Here is a 20,113-nt window from a genome sequence, read left to right as displayed (position 1 = left end):
ACCAGGTCTTTATTATTACAGCTCCAGGGATTCCACACATCCAGGCCCTGATAACAAGAGGATGTACTAGTGATGAGACCAAAGGGAAGTGGAAGCCAGTGTTCCAACATGCTTCTCTGCTTGGGGCTATCATTAATTCTAATGACTTGGTATCAATTCAATCATGTTTTTAAACAGTATGGCTTTCAGCTAACACACGTAGGTACCAACATGCTAGTGATTCCCCTCCAGAAAGCTCTTCTACGGTCTGCCTGCTGGTCACAAATACATTAATTGACAGGCAGTGTTTTTCCTCTGGTGCTTTTTCCATACTACTGGAGAACTCTGGGTCTAGGAAGGGGACACCGTACGTGCATCATTGGGAAGCTGATCTCCTCTAATGGTTTGCTAGAACTTCAGCTTGATGAGCTTAGATCTAAACCCAATTGTTTTCAGTGGTTTAATCAATTGATTAATATTTGCCATAGGCTCTGTCAAAGCAGTATGGCAGGGATCCTGCTCTGCAAGCAGTCATGCATTTTGCTCTCTGGGAAGATGTCCAGATGCCACGGCTATAGATAACAGCAGTAAGCTTTTAGACAAGGATCTTCCCCTTGGTTATCAATCTGTGCTTATAGAAGGCCAGGATTAACCTGACATAATTTGCTTTGGTAGTCTGAGTATGTTTGCACAATGCCTATTTACATTACACCTGGCTCATACCAACACAATGAGCTACTTACTTTCATTATCACTAAATACATTACCAAGCTTGAAAGAATGTAGCTGTTAGACATCAAGGAGGATCCCATAGTGCTCCTCTGTTGAGAGCAATAAATTTTCCGCTACAAAGCACCTGTACTTTTTTAAACCTCAAAACCCAGAGCCAGCCTGAACCGAGGTAGGAAAAAGGTGATGTGCAACATGAAACCACTACAATTAGGCACTAGCAAACACCATTCACATAGGCCTGTGAACTGGAAGACTGACATTCATTTTACTTGCCAATGCAGCTCCTTAGCTTGCTTCCACAAAATCTAAAACTCATCTGCCAAAATATTCTGTAAAGGTTATGTCATTTCCATCCAAACATCATCTATTTCCCATAGCGAGCTTACAAAATACCAAGAATACCTGAATATTGCACAGGAAAGTGCTTATTTCAATGCAAGTAATTAATGAAAATACAGGTTCTAGACAAACAATTTGTGAGTTATGAATCCAATCTGTTTTGTAATTAGCGTCTCCCCATTAACAAGTGGCTTATGGTTTACTTGGTCCCCAATATATTTAAAAGGTTTGTCACCCAAAAATTTTAAGTAAAGGCTAACATAGTCTGTGACGTGTTTTAGAAAGCATACATAATTCCTGAGTCTTTCTGTACATGGAGAAAGACACAATATATGATATGGCATCAACTGTATCTGGCACTGAACCAGGCTGCTGAAGATCTGGAATCCCTTCCTTACTTGACTGCATGAGGCCAGTTCTTTTGACTATGAAATAACTTAAAACTTACCGGTGTTTGCATAAGCTCCTTGAGGCTGACCCTCTCTGCTCAGTGCTTCTACAGCCCTGAAGTAAATGGTTCTCTGCTTTGTAACTGATTCCTCTGCAGATAACTGTAAGAAAGTAACATATGATTAGTGACCTCGCGAAAACAAATCACTCTACAAAATAGTAGAGTGTATTTCTTCCTCTCATCTGTTTCTGAATGACATCACATACCTGAAGGACAGATTCAGTGATGGACAGACACTCTAAGGCTTTCTAAGAAAATCAGAACTCAGTACTGATTTTCTAGATTATGGACTAGCTATGGACACGCACCCCTCCCTTCTACATCAGCCTCATGACGATTTTTTTAACTTAATTTCTGTGTTTTGCATTATCTGGGTTTTTATTTGTGTGAACCTATGCTACATGCATCCTAAATAAAGAGTTGCCTGGATATATGGAAAAGAATTAAATTGCATGAGATTATGGTGATATTGCTGATTCTCCTAAATCATGAGTCAAACTCTCCAGGAGAGGTGAATATTCTAATACCCCAATTTCTACAATTTCATAGAAATAATAAATTGACATTATGTTTCTCTCCAGATTTTGAATTTACATGACACTTCCAAGCTTTTTGCCAAACATAGAATCATAGAATCATTTAGGTTGGAAAAGACCCTTGGGATCCTCGAGTCCAACCATCAACTCCACTCTACAAAGTTCTCCCTTACACCATATCCATTAACACCACATCTAAATGAGTCTTAAACACATTCAGGGATGGTGACAACATAGTAATTTAAACAACTGTATTACTGACATTTAAACATGTATTACTGACATCGTAATTTAAACAACCAACCTTACCTTACCCCTGCCAAATCCAAGACTCTCATGCACTCACATTACTCTAGGAGCCGGGTCTTACTCTAGCAGTTGGGTCTCACTGAAAATCATCCTGTAATGCATGACCCATGCTCAAACTGAACAAGCTGTCAGACCTGGTACAATAGGGGGAAACAGTCTGTGTTTCAACTGTGCTCTTTATTGCTTACCAGTCACACCAGACTATGAATCTCTCATTACGGGTTTATTACATGCTGAACAAATAGGGTGTTGCACTGCTATTTCCACTGATTGTCAATGGAACCTAGACACAACATTGGCATCCCAAAACCAAGCAGACTGTACATTTCCATGTCAGAGAGAGGACCTCTGACATATTCACAGCATGCAAGTATATTATCCAACATCTCAATTTATTTCCTGCACTGTAATTGTTTGGGAGTTTTCAGTCATGGGAATTCTGCTGTTTGTCATCCCAGACATAAAGGATATTAAACAAAGTAATCAACTGAATGAGCTCAGAAATAAAGGATGCTTTATCACATCAGAACCACATATTGCTGTTCTTATCTCTCTCAGAAACAACAAAAGTTTGTGAACATTGCAGGTGAAACACTAGCGGAGAATACCTGTTAAAAATTCTTGGACAGAGATCTGATAGGAATGTTTCAGTTTGTTATATTTCTTGTTTTCATTTGTTATTCAATTATTTTTGTGTTTGTTTGTTGTTTTTTGGGTTTTTTTTAATAGAAGTTGCTACAAGGTTTCATCTGTTAGCTCACTCTGAGGTCACAGACACAAGCACAGACTTCAAAAGCAATAAAGCAGCATTGACTTTATTTCCTTTGAACATGTCTGGAAATACCTAGGGCAAATTCAGTTTTCTCTGTGAATGTGAACTCTTGCCATTTTGCTACTCTGAACAAAACACAGTTCACCTCACCACTGCCCAACACACACAACAAATCAAGTAGGGCAGAGATAACATGCCAGAAGGACAAGAAGCAACATACTTAAATACCTAATCCACTAAAGTCACAGCAGTGATGATGCGTAGAGGAGTACATGATCACTACCTAGCTCAACTTTACAACTGCCTGGTTTGCTATCGACTGAGCTGTTCTTGTACTAACAGGAACTGGCGTGGAAGGTGTGGAATAACAGAATCCTACTTGCTAAAAGAAAAAGGAAAAAAAAATGTAACTTTCAAAGGTGTGAAAGGGAAGCTTAAAACCACTTATCTATATCTCTAAGCAGTGCTATTAGCTCATTTTACTAAGCACTAGCTTTGCTTGAAGCAGTGTAAATAAACAAGATCCTCAAACTGCATTAAGGCCAAGTTTTCATTAAATGATTTTATGGATCCTTCCTTAACATCCCATTCCCTTCCAAAAACTGACTGTCACCACATTCATAGTTTTCTGCAGTCCTTGCACCATTACTCTGGAGTCTGCTAGTATTAATTAATTACTAGTGTTACTGACTGTGATTTTTGTAATTACAGCCTTCAGTGTTTAAATATTTAACCTGAAGTGTCTGAATCAGTCTTAATTTCTACTGTATGAAACAATGGCTTTGTAGCATACTGCACGACACAGTGCTCCATTTGGTTGAGATTAATAAAAACAGGTAAGCTTTCCTGGTTATATTCATTCACCTGCAGGAATTACAACTTTTTTCCACAGTTCTTACAGTCTTCCTTCCTGACTGCAGCGACTAGCTCTACTCAGCATTTAAAGAGCACCGTGAATATCATTCCACAAAATAAATCAACACCAGTACCTAAAATATTTGCCCAACAGATTCTAAAAAAAAAGACCTCGGCAAAAGCAGTCCTCTAGACTGAAATGGAAAAACTAAAAACTGTTGAGAATCAGGGAAGTCAGGGCCTCCCTGACTAAGTCTGTATTTTGCTGCCCTTAGATACATGATCAAACTACATCTCCATAATTTTCTACTCATCAGCTGAACCCTGGTGACTGTCTGCAGTATCTGGTCTTAGTCTGTAGTACACAGGACTACACAATTTAACTTAAACATCACACATTGGCCGTGTTTGATGTTGACCAAGTCAACAGCTGCAGGACAACTTGCTAACTTGCTCCAGCCTGATTGCAGAGCTAAGCCTTACATAGCAACTGGGGATGAGAGAGTTACCGATCTCCCAAGAACTTCTCTGAACTCTGTAGAAATGGGCCTTAAATTAGCTCCAATAACCATAACAAAATAATACTAATAAAAAACAAGAATGGGAACAACAGCAACTAGCACTTGTGTTTAGAGTAGCTTACGCAATGCTTAATCAATGAAGCAATACTCCAAATCAAGGAAGAGTGTGCTGTCATAAACTGATCACAGTACAGGGCAGAATTCACTAAACCAGCTATCCATGGAATAGAGCTGGTACTGCTCCTTACGACTATAGCAATTTATCCTCTGATTGATACTACCAGCATCTACCACATGAGGTTCATTCTCTTACTGACAGATACCCTTACTGCTCTGGAACTCACAAACCCAGACTCAGCTGAAAACTAACTTGCTGCCAGCTGTTCCACCATTCTGGCCTCCTTAAGAACTTTTGTGAATGGTATTTAAACTGTAACGGTATTGTTTCTAGTGTCTTCCCTCATATAAAAACAAACACACAACCCAAAAGCAAAAAACCCGAAACCCACAAGTATAAAAACCTCAAAAAAAGCCTTGTCAGAATACCTGAAAAAGCTGTATGTATTTTAACAACTATCATGTTGAATCAAAGTTTGTCTTGCTGCATCTAATCAATACTAACTGCATATCTGTGGTCAGAAAAGCAACTCCTGTAACTGCCCCAGGTGGTACAGATGGCAGCACTGGGTACAAGCAGCATATAATTTACATTCCAAATCCCTATGGAAGGGGGCTGTGAAGGAGAGAGACACACTCCTCTCTCCATAGGCTGTCACCAGGGAGATTTCAGACTAGTTTCCAAACAGGTACAATTAAGGTTTTCCACAAAGGGATCTCAGGAGCTTTTACAACATGTGTGTTTCAGTCTTTCTACAATTGCTTAGCAATCCCTTATCTCTGACTAGCTTTAAATTCAAAATCTGTAATTAAAGTATCACAAGAATAGTTAGAGCTAGTGGTTTACTGGTGTTTCATTATTTCCAGCAGAGTTCCTCTACTGCATAACATAAGCTGAAAGCTTCTATAAATTATTTTAAAAGTGACAGTGGACAGATTTTCATCTCATACATATTGTACAGAGATGTATACTTACCTAAATCCATACTTAAACATCATTTTCTTGTGCATGACTGATGATTCTGTGAGATTTTAGTTTGGTTTCTTTTGAAGAGCCGAAGGAAGAAATACTAAATGTACTGCAAGAAGGTCAGATACTTCTTCCTGTCATATAGAATAAGGATCCCAACCCCTTCAGCATTTTTTGAAGGGTGACAACACGGAAACTCACAGCCAGCTCCATAAATTCTTTCTGGATCTGGTTTCCTGCCTGAAAAGAGCATTTGATATATTATTTTGCCTGTCTCTAATGAGCTTTAAGGACTGTTTCTACCACAATAGAACCAAAGTGGCAGAAATTTCATAGCCCCTGGTCATCTTTTGTTTGGGAAGGGAGTCTCAAAACTATCTCTGATATTGTAGGATCATCAAATCTACCGTTAATGGCTCCCACTTTTGACCTCATCAGCTACTCAGAAATTCCTGTCTGAACACTCTGGCTGGTTTTCATGCATGCATACAACTTTGTTTCCTGTTAAGTACAACACAGAACACAACTCCCTCTTATCTTTGATTACTCAGAGCTGCATGCACGATCACAAAACAAGAAAAAAACAAATACAAGTGATGCTATAGCTCTTTAGTCTTTAATACGGTCCTATTCACCACTGCTTACCTGGCAGCTGTGCTAACTGGGTTTAGCTCCCCACACTGTGAGATTTAGAAATACTTATTTCCTTTGCCATTGTTTGTTTGAGGATTGTCGCTGTCAGCAATTCATAAATGCCAAAAGCTCCTTGTCAAGTTCCTCTTGCTTCTAACTTGGCCCTAGGCACTGAAATTTGCTTCTGAAACTTTTGAAGAGTGGGAAGCTCCCAAAAAATCACTTAATCATACAATCGTAGAATGTGCTGGGTTGGAAGGGACCTTTAAAAGTCATCTAGTCCAATCCCCTTAAGCCCACGAAGATGAGAATCTCATTGATCCCTTCTTCTGTTCCCCATCTCAGAGAGCTTGTTCATATGGCACCACTCTGAAAGACATGAAGCGCCTAGTCCACATGGTCACCTACATGTGGCTAAGGCTGCCAGGAGCCTGTGGAGGCTTCTGCTGTCACTGAGTTTCATGATTTTCTGGAGCAGGCAGTTAGAAGAATTAATTCCCTCAGTCCTTCCCTTGTTCCAACAGCCCTGGAACTGACTCTTTTGCAGATATTTAAAACAATAGATGTATTGCTTTTGCGTGACACTCCAATGCAGAGTCACTGTGAGTCACGTTTCAGAGTAAAAAATTCTGTCAAAATCCAATGCACGCAGAAAAATAAGAGCATTGCACTGAATTCTTTTGCATTAAACATTAATAATATTGAACTATTGAAATTAAATGCTTTTTACTTCTTATTTCAAAACTAGCGTTCTGCACTAGAAGTTAACAGAACACACAATCTAAAAAAAAATGAGATTGAACAAAGTGTTTCAATATATTCATAAGTATTATTCATCCTCTTCTCTCTCCAGCTTTTCAACAAAGCATTATGGGGACAACACTACTGGACACAATCCCAGATCCCTAGATAAAAATGTGTCTTCATACTTCAAACGATAAATAGAGGGTCACAAACACATGAAACAAAAAAATGTACTGCTACTTCAGCTACCTGTCAGCAGATGCATGTACGCAATGTCAATTTTCCTCTCAGCAGTGTTTCAGACATCCTCCTTGGAACATTATGCTTGTTTTCTAACTGCTCCATGAGTATGCTTGTTTACTTCGTAATGCTCTGACATCTAAATTGTGAGCTACTCTGGAGCACAAACTGCTCTCTGAGTTACTCAATCCTGTTCAGGTTTTCTTAGCATTATTACAACAGCAGTTCAGGAACCAAAATGAGAAAGCATATGGAAGACTTACTTCTAGGGAAGAAAGTTACTACAACAGAATGATAAACATTTCTTATTGCATTCCTGGACATGAAGTTAATCTGTTGCTGAACATTGAGGATATATTAAACACAACATAACTTGAAAAAATCCCATTTAAAAATCTTCAAAAAAAAGGGAGAGCGGGGGCAAATTCTGGCAGATTCTATAAGACTTTAAAATCTATCTTGACATGCAACTTTATGCATCTTCTTCAGGGGAAAGGCAAAAATGGGGAACATTTTGTCCAAGCTATCTCTGCGTTTTGAGCCTTTTTAACTTTGCTGATGCAGAAGCTGTAAAAAGTCATAATTTCTTCTGGGAATACATGCCTGCTTCATGTTGGCACTAGCAGATATAAATAGCTGTGAGCTGTATCGATAGCTATTTTCAGAATGGACAGAGTCAGGCATAGTGGTATTAATTCATGAGAGCAGGAAAGGGAGGCAGCATAATTAGCCCAAATGAAATATGAGAAATCCTTCACGTAAGAAAGGCTGGACAATGTCTTGTAAGGAAAAGCTAACCCATGCAGCTTCTCACAGTGAGGTAAGATCAACAATCTTGTCTGGAATCCCAGCTCTCTGACATCACCAGCTTTTTAAATCAGTGAGCTGAGAGAAAGGAAAACGCTGGCAATGCTTTGACGATATCCCTGAATACGGCCTCCTTTTGTGACTTGCCATCCCTAAAGGATATAGAGGAGAAGACTCATTCCCTTTTAAAAGAAAGAATGCTACCTTCCTATCCACATTCTGCATTTTTGCTTTCTCCCTTGAGAGTTGGCATGTATAACTATTCCTGCTTGATGTGTTACTGAAACAAACTCCCAAGTAGAGGTTCAGTAGTAGCTCATATAAAGGCTGAAACTTCAAGAGAAGGCCCGAGCCTCGAGCCTCATATTTCCCCTACTTCTCTTTTCTTTTAGACTAGCAATGCCTGATTATGGCTCTGCACCTCCTGGTCAGAGCTTGGGAGCACACAGAACTAAGAAGTCCTGAAAGATGGAAGCTAACTGAATGTGGTTGACTCGAGGTTTTAAAAAAACTTGAGTTTCTTTTTATAATATGGTTTCTGAAGAGTTTTTATTTCATAATTATTCTCCGATGCTTGTTGCACAGTGATGCCTACATGTGCCAGTTCAGAAATCAAAATCCCACATTAGAATTGGTGCTGCCTCAGCATAGGTGAGTGAGTTTCTGCTCCAAATACTGTTTTATTTACAAATGAAATAATCAAGCAGAAGTCTGGTGATAGTAGCATGCAAACACTAGCATTCTCATGCTATTCTGCACTTCTGCTTTGCTATCAGTAAGTGCTGCAGCAGAAACAGGACTGAAGGAGGTAATTAGAAATGTAAATCAGAACGGAAAAGTATGCCTGACATACTGCTGCTTCTGAAGCCTGAGAAGCAGAAGTTTGGCACAATGGATATTAACCCAACAAGCTGACATTCATTGCAGTATTCTGCCTCCACTCACTTTATTGGGAAAGGCAATAGGATGGAGGTGGCAGGGAGCCAAGAACAAATTCACAATCCTAAAACCAGTTTTACATCAGCCTCAGCAGCCCCAAGAACAGCCTGATGTCACTAACTCCCCAAGGGCCGCAATCACAGGAGTAGTTAGAATGGAGGTACTGTCTACCTCTCTCTTACATTTCTCCCCAGACAGCAAACATCAAGGCATAGGGCCAACTGTGCTCACTATGTCCACTAAGTATCTCTGGCATGTGGTAAGTTTGTGCTTTTTGATGTTTTCAAAACATACAGCTGGAGCAGAGACGTAGTTTGTATATCATTGAAAATGGTCTATGTATCTTTTGTGCTGACAGATATTGGACATATGGAATTCGAACTTGTTTACTCATCTATGGTAACAAATTTCCTAAATTTTCTACAGGTGCCTCTGTTTTTATATCCACCTTTCACATTCTGCTGTACTCCAAGGCCAAACACTGAAAAACTGTTCCGTAGCTCCCTGTGTATTCCAGGGGCATGCTCTTTAATCTGCAGAAGCAACAAATGATGCAATACATTTTCTCTAAGGTCATCCCCAGAAAGGTGGAACAACCATAGAACCATCTCTTCAGTCTGGATTTGTACAGCATTTAGCACTATATAGAGGTTCTCTCTAATCTCTTAATGAAAATGAATGAACTGTAGGAAAGCTAAAGAAGATGTGGGATACATTCCATGCAGTCTCTAGGCAGAAAATAGATAAAGCATTTACGAAGTTTTCTACATCTACTCAGCAAACCTTACAGAACAGCTGAAAGTTTCTATCAGGCATGAATTTTTCTGTGCATCTGTGACTATGATCATTGTATCAGTACCATTGTAAATGAAATCCTCAGAAGTAAGTACAGACAGAGCGAAAAAGCAGTGTAACAGATAGAAAAATCAGCCCAGTAGATTATTTCATCAGTACTTTCAGGGATACTATGGAAAATCAGCATCTCATGACATCATTCACCATTCACCATCAATCTAAAAAGGGATTCCCAAACAAACTGTCTGAGAGCAAAATAACAAGGGGCTACGCAATTTAGACATTTCAAACATCTTGGAGATGTATTTGACACAAAACTGTTACAAATGTCATTGCCACTGAGCTCATCCGCTTTTATGTTTGTCACTGCAGTAAAGTGGAACTCCCAGAGAGTTCCTGAAGATTTATGCTCTTCCTAGGAAAAAGCAAGCTAATTGCTTGAACTACTGAACTCAGATGCCCAGAAAACAATAGCAACTTGTGCACTCAAAAAATGGCCAGGAAACAGGTGGGAACTGGAAATACCTGGAGACCTGTAACGGTCCAGAGAAAATGGTTCAGAAAAAATCCCCAGATACATTTCTAAGATGTACCCAAAATGGAGACGCAGAAAAAAATCGTACAGGACACCAAAAATGATTTTTCTGGTACCATTTACAGACAATCTTACAGGATATTCTCTTTACTTAAGTAATATGTACTGCTTCCCTATGCTTCCTTTCCCATGATTGTTTACTGTCTACATATTAGAGAGGTCAATGTCTTGATGCTTTTGTGCTGATAGATCACATGTGGTTCCTCTCTGATGACCCACACCGCAGAGGGCAGCAATGTTATGCCACACTTCAGAGATATACAGAGACAACTTAGGAGTCAAAACTGACTGTGAGGCTGGAAGTCACTCCACATTATCTCTCTGATTACATGCTCCCCTAATGTGTTTAGCTGTACCAAGCCGTACTTTCCTTTCACAGAAGTAAAGGAAAAGCAGAATAGCACCTATCATCATCTTACAGCCGAACTTACAGTTTTGTCATGTAAAATCAGAAGCTTTATTCTATTCTATACCAGTGATATAGAATACCTTCTATATTCTGTTCTAATACTTTTCATGGAATATTCTATTCTCTAGCATATTCTATGGCAGTGTTCTAGCAAAGCTGTCAGCTCTGTTCCCTCATGGCTGCATAGCTGAGCTCAGGAACTCTCTCTTCCACATTCAGCCATAACTTGAAAAGATATACCAAAGAGGCCATTCAAAAGTTTACTAGCCAGAGCAGGAAAAAGAAAAATCCTAACTGCCAGCCATTTCCCAACCCTTTCCTCGGGTCTACTTCCAAACCCCATATTCAAATCTAAAACAAGCCAATTCAGAGGGCAGAGCAACAAATTCCCTCATCTGCGCTTCCTGCCTAGGGAGCTGGAAGGAAAGGGGAACACCCTTCTCCTGATAACCTCAGCCCCAGCTTCCCCTCTGGGTCACAGCTGAGTCTGGACCAGCCAGGCCATCAGCAGGAATGGTAACTGCTTACTTGCCAGAACACCTTTAACTTGGCTGTAATATGACACAGAGCACACCGACTATTGGCTGTAAAGCCACTGGCTCAAGTCCTGAGCAGGAAAAGGAATGTGTGAATAATACCTAGGATTTTTTGCATAATCATTCAGCTATGATTACAGTATCCTTACAAGCAAACCATTCTAGACAGAGGAGAAAGAGAAGACTTAATTCTCTTCTTTCATAAAAACACAACTAGAGATGTTTCCCCTAGAAAAATGAACGTTCTTGCCTCAAACTGAAACTTAATATAGTAATTTTTAATTTTTAAATGAATTCCCGTGGTCAAGCCACAGCTTTGAAAGGAAACTTAATGCATATAAAGTTAGGAAAAACGTGAAACATAAGCTAAGAGCTTTTTCCAAAGCAAAGGATAGATCAAAAGAGAGATTCTCCATGACAGAAAAAGCCTGTGAGGAATTAGTGGTGGTCCATGAAGTAGCTCAATTTGATTCATTACGTATATTTCATAACAATACATTGCAATTCTAACACAAGGATGAAATAGCATTTTGAAAATTTTGACTAATCAGTTTGAAAATACTTGAAGACAACACAGGCATGTTACAAACTGTGGGGTTTTTTTTGGTTTTTTTTTGTTTTTTTTTTTTTTTTTTTAAATTGACTTCCCCAAACTAAACAAGAAATCTCCGGAAGGGAATTCAGGAGATCTGCTTTGCTGGCTCCAGTTTCAGATGGTTAGCATGCCCTCTGCTTTGTTTACACTTCATATAAAATAATGTATTTGAGAAGAAATTGAAGCTCTACCTGAAGGGAAGAAGAACTGCTGAATTACAAGATAGAATGAAAGAGTTCATTTATCCTGTTACATAGTCTGAAGAAATTCCAGTATCATTACTATCTTAATTTACAAATATATCTCAATATATGAACCAAAACAAACCATGAATAACCAAACAAAAAGTATTCCAAGCAAAAGACCCTGAAAACAACTCAAGTCCCTACAGCTGAAGTATAAAAGTGTCTCTGGAATTTGAGGTTTAATTTACAAGTCTATTACCATGCTACGAATTATTGCATATGCCTCCTGCAAAGAGGATAGACCTGTTACACCCCTGGTGATAGGATTTAGAAGTATAGCACATTAGTAATCGTTCAAATAGAGACTTGTCATGAACTCTGCACAAAGAGAAGCTGCTAATCTAACACTGACACACCTTAGGAAAAATCTGTTCTCTGACTCACAGATGAACTATGATGCAACCCCAGCTGCTCTGCTCCCAATTCATAATGACAGTCTCATGTATACTGCACAAAAAGAAAGTCTCGTCTCTTGTTCCACTGTTACTTTTTCAATTCACCATGGTTTATAGTGGTAGTCCTGGAACAGCCTCCGGGCCCAAGAACAGGCTCTTACAGATGATGCCCTGTCTATGATAGGCTTTCTATGATTTACAAGAATTCTGTCTTGTTTATCTGAGGAAATCAACTGGAACAGGTATCTGAAAAGAGCAGTACCCTACATAGACATTAAAATAGCTCAATTATCTTATCCTAGGATTTAAAGGACAGGAAGAATATCAGTTTAAGGAAGACTTAGAGGAGGCTAACCAAGCATGTAAAATTGTCAGCAAGGGGGCTAATAATTTTTCACTATGTAGTTTCACTCAACAGTTTTCACCTAAGATTCTTTTTCCCAGGAAATCAGAATACACATACCTTATGTCCTCTACAAGTGTCAGCAATTCAAGTTGTTTGCATGATTTCCGAAAGCCTCCCCGTTTATTCTTCTCAACTTCCACAATATAGTATTGATGTGGCTTGAATTAGATCTTCCTGATAGCATTTAAAGTTCTCTTTGATGCAGAGCACATCTTGCTGATTATATTTGAAAGACATCTTGTAATTTCTCTAAGCAGCATAATTGCATTTTTGATTCATCCATTTGTTTATTAGAGTTTCAATCTATGCATGCAGTAATTGAAATAGTGAACAGTGTAAACAAAAGCATATGTCTGTCAGGATTCAGAGGCACCACTGTGCACAGCAAATGTGCGCTGTCTTTCTTCACCTCTTTGATATTTTAATAAATTGTTAACAACTGGTCTTCTACCTATAAGCTAAATCAAGGCTCTGAAAAGAAGTACTTGGGAAATTTGGATCCATTTTAGGTCCATCCTTGCTCACGTCTTACTTTTCAGATGTGTCACAGATGTTAGGTATGACATTCTATGTTCCCTTCTTTCCTCAGTGAGAGACCTCTGAAGCTGGTGCTGTACATGTACAGCAGCCAGGTCACTACATGGAGAAGAGACACCACCACCACTCACACCTTACTGAAGAGCTGCATCCTTTTAACCAGCCCACTTGCTTTTAGTAGGGTGGTTCAATTCCTTATCAGGCAACAATGCTGCCTATCTTAGTTAATTTTTCTGCTATTAATAAGGCCTACCTCCAGCTGGTAATCTGATGCCAACATTACCCTCTTCCCTTTCCTTATGAAGTTTGTCCTCTGCCATTGCTTGGAGAAGTAATCCACACTCACCACAGGCTGAGGAAAACAGATCCTAAATCACTGCTCCCTGCTGGTAATTTTTGAAGATGTTGCTTAGCATAGAACAAGATATACCAGTGAGCTGCGCACACCACCAAATCTCAACAACTGACAATGGAGAAAAAAAGGACATCTCATTATCTTATAATTTTCTTTGAATTGGAGGTATGTCAGAACTCAAAGAAAGGGCTTAATTTCTATAAGAATAAATCACGTGACTTGCCTGACAGCAGATCCTGATTCTGTGCTGTCCTTCCTCTACAAAAATACTGCCAAGCTCACAAGCACACTGGATACAGGGTTGCATGCAGCAGCACACTCTGCTAACTCATTCTTGTTTTGCTTGGGACAATACTTTGGGATGGATATTATAGGGCTGAGCCAACACACGGCCAACAGTCTGCTGTTATCAGGAATATGTACTTAAAGCTATCATCCAGATCCTCACCTCCCAGCACAAGGGAAAAGTGCCTGTTCAAATGGCCACTTAACCAAGGAGAGTAGTATGAAGTGTACAACAGCAATGAGGATTCAGTTCCCTGTCACAGCTTTGGGGTTTGTTTTTTTTTTAATGTATTTTTTTTTTAATAAGGGGCAAGGGAAGACCTGCAACCAGGCACAGCTTCTCTGAATACAGAGCATGTATCTGTGACCATGGTATACAGTGGAAAGTGATGAGTGGGATGGGACAGCTTCCTGTTCAGGTAATCAGACATTTGCTTTTTAATTAACCATTTTTTAAGAAAGCTCTTTTCTATTCTGACTCCACACACCTTCAATCAGCAATAAAATCTTTCACTTGCCTTTAGCAAACTGACCTCAACCTTATATGGAATTTAAACAGCTCACAAAGAATGCAGTACACCTCTTGCCCCTTCTCTGTTTGAGGCAACTGTTCTTTAAGTGCTTAGCAGAATGATGCTAGAGATCCTTTCAGAAATGCAGGAATTTCAAGCTCAAGCTATAGCCTGGTTTGTAACTAAGAAGGGAAAATTCAGTTCTACTGTCTAGGAATTTTTCCAGAAGTTTAATTTTTACAGTGGTAAATAAAACATGCTTTGAAATACTAAAAGGACATGACAATTTTACTCAGGAGTCCAGTACAATGAAGTTTCATGGCCTAAGTTTTCTCAGTGCAAAGAAGATGATCTTGAACATCGCTGGGTTAATCTGTTTCTGGGAAATGGATTGTATGCTTCCTACACAGCCTCATGCAGGACATGGCTCTTGCATGCTGAATCTCACAGCAGCAAGATCACAGGGCTGCTCACTCCAGGGACCTCCCCAAGAAATCCCTGATGATGGATTCATTTCTGCTAACAAATGGGGTCATCAGCAGACTAGACTTTTAGGGTTCACCTTTGACCATGGTGGGGGCTTCCAAGAAAACAGGTAATCTAAGCGCAGGAGCTGGCTGCAGGCTGGTTGGGCCCAGAAGAAGGACTTGGCAGGGACAAGTACTGTCTGTTGCCAGGAAAGGGGATCCCATTTCACAGGTCTTTGCAGCAAGACCCGTGACAGCCCAGCTGTATGAGCACACCCTTAAAAAAAAGTTAAGGCAGCCAACTTCTACCCAGACATTAAAAGAAGAGTTTTGACTACAAAAAACTCAACAAAACAACTTTTTTTTTCTTCTCTTTTTTTCGTTTCCTCCCCTATACCAGAGATAGCTTTTGCAACAAAACATAACAACTCCTGCCTCACCGTCACTGATAGAAGCAAACTGTGAGGTAAGCAAGCCTGATTTAAACTAAATACTGAGTCTTTTCAGAAGGGCATCTCACAGCAGGGCTTGTTTAGACTGCACATTCATAAGCAAACTAGAGGTACAAATACTCAAACCTTAGTTGCCAGATTAAAACTTCCACATCAAAACACAATGAAGCTGGAGGTAAAGAGCATTATGTTCCAGAGCAAGAGAAGCACTGCCTTGTATGACTCTGTTAAAAGATACATGTTCTTGATCTGTAGAAACAAAATCCCTAAAAATGAAAGGAAGCATAGGAGAAGTCTTTATAAACTTCTAAGAAAAACATCCACCTAAAGCCTCCCCTTTTAAGCCCTTTCTCACAATTCGTCTTTCAAATTGAAAATCTCCTTTGCACTTTGACAGCCTGCCTATGAGACATTGCCCTGCTTTTCACCACCTTGCAGAGACTGGTGTGTAGCAAAATGCAGTGTGCTTGGCAGGTCTGTGGGAGAGGGAAATCATTTTACTGAGGAGGCTGGACACGCTTATTTCAGATATTGCATTCTCTAAAGCTCCAAGCTGGTTTGGAGATGGCAGAAAAAAATTCACCTCTTTGTGCAACAGTTTGCCCTCCAGGTAGATATCTGATAGAGAAAGGCTGCTCAAACAGTGGATAGAAGGAATAAAGTCCAGCTTTTCTGGCACTGCAGACTAGTTCTTTGGTTCTGCCTGCCTCTTGTTAAACAGGCATAGACTTTTAGTCCTTTGGCTTATACTTAGAGGGCCACTCATACAGGAAAGTAGAAGCTTTACAGAATTTGTTTTCAAAGCTCTCCCAAAACAAACACTTTGTAAAGAACAAGACCCAGTGTAGAAAGGTACTTAGTATTGACTCAGGAATGTTTTTTCTCTCCCCTTGTCACATTCCAAGATAAGTGAAGGCACCCTGAGCAAGAGGGGGCAATGCAAACTAGAAGATCCTAATCAATCTGAATCACTCGGGAAGAGTTCAGTAACAGAGGGTGCGTAGAAATGCTGAATTCTATGTAACATTAAATTCCTATCCTGTCAAAGCCCACCATCCACAGAAGCCCCAAAGCAGTAACACAGCTTAAATTAGCACATCAGCAGTAGGCAGAGCTCCAGAACACCATATGACACAAGAAGGAAGCAGGCAAATAATCCAGCAAAAAAGTGCACTATATCTATGGTCAGAAGAGGACAAAAAAATAAAATAAAATTGAGTCTTCCAAAGGTTCTGACACTATCCCTCAAAAGATTCTGTAATCGAACAGATTTTCAGAATTTTAAATCCTCAGACAAGATCAATGTAGTTTGGGGGGGCACTTCTGTTCGGAGGTCAGCTCCCATGCATGCTTCTCCTGTCAGAAGCCTGTGTTGGTCAGTCAATCTGATCTCAGCAGGGAAGCTTCCAATCTTGTTCTTCAAGACTATGCTGCAAAGTAGAGGGTGTGGAACTGCAGCTCCCATTTCCCTAGCAGGATGGGGTCTCTGGGTCGAAGAACACCCACAGCATGGCAAAGCGCCTAAGCACAGAAAACCTCATCTGGCTGCAGAGAAGGGAACACAGCAAGCCCCCAGCCTCTTAGACACCACAGCTCTAATGGGAGGCTGGCTGCACTCAGCTCTAGCATCACAGGCAGAACACCATCATGATAGTATCAATGTTTTCTTTTTTGCGATTCTAAAATTATAATTTTGAATTTGTTAGTACATACATTCAGAATCAAACCCAGGGTGGCACTTCTGATAAAAATCACACTTTAAATATAATACTGGAGGTGCTTCCACTGAACAATAAGTAGTGAAAATGCCATTTCTACCTGCAAAGGCTGCCAGTGCAAGCTGCTGCTCTGAATCGAAATCAGAGACACTGTTCATTTGGCATGAAGTCGCTGCTGAAGTTGTTTTAATTCTTTCATACAACTTCATTTTAGTTGGGAGTATGACATTTGGTAAATGATATGATTTTAATGGTATGAATTCCTTAATGGTTAGAAAGCATTAGATCAGTACTGGAACTGCTCTCCAAAACCAGCCCTTAGCAAATGGAAAGGGCACACATTTCAAATACTGTTAGTCCTCTTTTCTAAAATGCTGTTAAGTTAAACAATATGCATTTTCCTCCATTAAAGCTCGTATCTTCCTACAGCTTTGATATGGTAACAAAGGAAGATAATAAGAGAACAAAAGGTGTCTTGAGTTTTTCTGTTCTGGGCTTTCTCTTTCAGGAAACTAGGTATCTTTTGCCTTCAGAAAGCCACTCCTTTTTTCCTTAGGTAACTGATGTGTAATAATTAAAGAGACACCTGCTTCAATAGGAGTCTGCAAAATGGATTAACTATTCCTCCCTCAACTAGATTAACACCTGTTAAGAGGGTGGAGAATTTCTGGTAGCCACAGCCAGCCTGTTACAGGTTGTTACACAAAGGGACTATAATCAAAGAGCAATGAGTTTGTTTCTGCGAGCATTTCTGCTATAGTACAAATCCTGCAGTGCTCACTCCTAAAGTATGCTTATACTCTGGAAGTCTGGGGACAGCGCAGGTCACCGCCCCTCCAGCATTTCCAGCAAGTGTGCAAGAAACTGCTCTGGCCTAGAAGTAATAGAACAAGTCACAGAGCAGGGGAAAAAAAAAAGTTTTCCCCACAGGAATTCCAAGCAGAGACCAGAATTGCTCTGCTGGTGCATCAAGAAGGGATTTGTGACAGAAAAGAGCAATAAATATCCTGTTTTCACATGGTAAACTAGGCAGCAGTAAACAGCTCTGCATCTGAGAGACGATCTCATGTTTTCCTTTTATTCTCACCTTCTGTATTTTGCCAGTTCAGTGTCTGCTATGCCCCTTCTTTAGGGGCCTGCATTTGCTCCACTCTGAATAACAGACATTCAGCCAGACAGGAGAGCAGCAGCTTTTCCCTCTTGCAGCAGCCCTGCTGTAGTAACTTTACTGAGCAGTGTGCTGCTCTTCCTTCATGCTCTTTATCCTGTTAAATTACATGAAAAATAAAATCAGTCATGTATGGGATACCTTCATAATGGCCTCAGTTCATCTTGTACTCTATTTGTAGAACACGGATCTGCCTAGAGGTGGGCCTGGGCTTAGGAAACACTTCTTAGTAAGTCAGCTCTGCCCCAGTAGCCCATAAAAGTGTTAACAGCACCTGCCACCACATACGAAAATCTTAGTATAGCATTTCATAAATCAGAAACCTACCCTGATCCTGTCAGGCTGACACATCTGGGCTGTTGGGCCAAAACCAGCCCTGCTCAATGGCAGCCATTTTAGGTGTATGGCCTCCATGAAGCAAGCTGGAAGGACTTTCTCTCATTTCTTCACAGGGGCACCCCAAATGTTGAGGGTGGAGGAGGAGAAGACAGGTCTGCCAAGCTTGAAGGGCTCCCTCAAGAGCTGAAAACCGCAGAGAACGCCAGTCAGCCAGTGAAGAGCCAGCCCTGCTGCCTCAGGGCTTTGCCACACTCCACTGAGGGGCCGCGCAGGCAGGGGCAGCCCTGGCCACAGCACAGCCCTGAGGTGAGAGAGGTGCGATGTCCTCCATGTCCCCCTCCTCTACCTGTGGGCAGCTATGCTGGAGGGGCACCAGCGAGTGACGCGGCCCCAGATGCCCTCACCCTGCACTCTCCTTCTTCTCCTGTGGCCTCTGCCCCACCCTCACCCCAAAAAGGGAGGGAAAATCCCCGAATCCATTCAAGCAGGGACACAAAAGGCTGGAGGAAATTGCGGCCCAGCAAAGACTGTTTTTCACCTCAGAAAAGAGAGAAAAAGTCTGGGAGGAGAAAAGGTCTCAAACCTTTTTTTGATTCAAACTCGGAAAGAGGTAACTCTGCTGCCAAATCCCCTTCCTCACACCAGCAGAAATAGCTGTGCGTTTGATGGAGGAGCCCCGGAGGCCAGGTGCGCCATGCCTGAGGGCAGCCAGGCCGCACTGCCCTCCCTCACGCCCCAGCCCTGGAGCTACCAGGAGCGGCACCTTGGGCTACACAGGCTGTGAGTAAACACCAAGGCATTTACACACCTGCCTGCATAGTGGGGGATGCAACAACATTTACACAGAAAAACCTGCATGCCAAAACCCATGAAGGGCAGGGCAGTGAAAGAGCCATTTTGCTCTGCCAACATATGGGTTGTGTTATACAATATCGGCCACAAAATCTTTCTAATGTGTACAGATAAAGCAGACTATTGTGCTGTTGTGTAAAGATCAGAGCTCAGTGGCACAGGAAGATTATGAAATGGCCCCACAGGCTTTGACTGCATGCCAGAGACTCTCACCACAGCGGTTTGAAACATTATCAGCCCCATCCAAGTGCCCTGCCTCCATGCCGGTGCTCGCGTCCCCCACAGCACAGACAGCAGAAGAGGAGAAATGTCCCTGCACTTCAGTGGCTCCAGTATGTAATCCAGCTTAGTTTATCACAAAAATGAAAGTTGATGGAGCGAAGATACCGACCTGTGCAAGGGAAGGGCTCAAGCACAGCCTGTTTGCTTCTAACAGCTCTGTCATGAGGAGATTATCTTTGGCAGATGGGCAGAGCAGACAGCAGGAACAATCATGGCTTACAAGGCT

Source organism: Rissa tridactyla, chromosome 9 (assembly GCF_028500815.1).
Source record: "Rissa tridactyla isolate bRisTri1 chromosome 9, bRisTri1.patW.cur.20221130, whole genome shotgun sequence".
Taxonomy (NCBI): domain Eukaryota; kingdom Metazoa; phylum Chordata; class Aves; order Charadriiformes; family Laridae; genus Rissa; species Rissa tridactyla.
This window is presented reverse-complemented; position numbering follows the sequence as displayed.